Source organism: Poecilia latipinna, unplaced genomic scaffold (assembly GCF_001443285.1).
Source record: "Poecilia latipinna isolate Pla-1442-1.1 unplaced genomic scaffold, P_latipinna-1.0 Scaffold3569, whole genome shotgun sequence".
Classification (NCBI taxonomy): Eukaryota; Metazoa; Chordata; class Actinopteri; order Cyprinodontiformes; family Poeciliidae; genus Poecilia; species Poecilia latipinna.
Window position 1 is genome coordinate 60309 of NW_015116185.1, and position 1292 is coordinate 61600.

A 1292-nucleotide genomic window follows, 5' to 3' on the forward strand; every position below is an offset into this window, starting at 1 on the left:
GCTGGGGTTGCCGAAATTCCACCATAAATAAATAAAAAATGTACCCGTAATTGTTTTTTACGGTTGAATTTTGGCAACCCCGGCTGCTGGCGTTTTACCGTAAAACAAACAAACAAACAAAAAAAACAGATTTTACCTGTATGTCATAATGGAGTCTTAATCCACATGCAGAACTCCAGGCGGAGAACAGAAATCAGTTAAATAAGTTTATTGTAAACCCAAAATAATAATCAACAATCAGGTTCTGAAGAAAGTCTGCAATCTGGATCACTGGAGCACTGGGAGGCAAAAAAAGAGAGATGGTGAGTTCAGGGGTCGTTGAAAATGGCAGTGTCAGAATAAACGGAGTGGTCTTACTTGGGTGGAGGTAGGTCTTGTCCAGGGGGAAGAATCACTGTGGTTACCGGGTTTGGTTCAGATGGAGGGTTGCTGCTTGACTGAACAAGAGGCTGCGGTGGAGAGCGGACAGGTAAGCTTTGGATCACAGAAGGCGAGGAGCAAGTGGGACTGATCACAGGGTAATCCAAAGAGGTTTGGTTTACTGTAGAGGTGTCAGTGGAACTCTGGCAACCAGTGGGTCCACAGCGTCACGAGGAATAACCTGAGGAAGAAGCACAAAGAGATATAAATCACAGTGAGAAGCATGGAGGGCTGGAGTACCAAATACTGGCTAACACTCTGGATCTGAAGTGTCAGCAGCTCCGTCCTCATATACTCCTCCAGATGATCTGATTAATTGCAGCTGTGCAGGAATCCAGGAATCACGGGCAACTCCCTCAGGAGGGAACAGCCTCTTGGCACCCTCTGGTGGTAAAAGAGGGGGAAAGCAGCAAAAAGGAACCATTCCAACAACCCGGGTTCCCAACACCATAAATTGTTTTTACAGTGGAATTTTGCCAACCCCAGCTGCCGGCGTTTTACCGTAAAATCTACGTTTTTTTTTTTTACATTGTGGGGTTCCCAGAATTCCACCGTAAAAAAAACGCCACATGTGCAGCCTGTCGCAGCACCTTATGCACCTCTAGATGTCTGTAACTCGGTGCGGATCGCGCGCACCGCCGTTCACACAAACAGGACGATCTGGAAGATGGTCTTCCAGGCGGCTACAAAGTGAACCCTTAACTAGAAACGCTATGCTGCTGTCTTGGCTCAAAAACGCACTCAACCCGAACTGTAAAAAGCACAACAGTAACTTAGCCTTCAATCCCTGACATCACCGCTGTACCACCGACAGAGAGAAAAGGGGTTGTGAGCTCAGCGGCTCGGTTGATACAATCAGCGTACCTGTAACT

The 1292-nt window shown here is 47.1% G+C and overlaps 1 long non-coding RNA gene across 2 annotated transcripts; it reads right to left on the bottom strand.

The window, feature by feature from the left end:
• Positions 1-251: 251 nt before the first annotated feature.
• On the bottom strand, positions 252-973 carry LOC106941252 (uncharacterized). Of its 2 annotated transcripts, none has more exons than XR_001423316.1 (2): positions 676-973; positions 252-601 (listed from the first exon to the last, which is right to left on the bottom strand). It is a non-coding gene; the product is annotated as an uncharacterized LOC106941252 (long non-coding RNA). The 2 variants fall into 2 exon arrangements; XR_001423315.1 differs by having other exon boundaries at positions 661-973.
• Positions 974-1292: the final 319 nt, after the last annotated feature.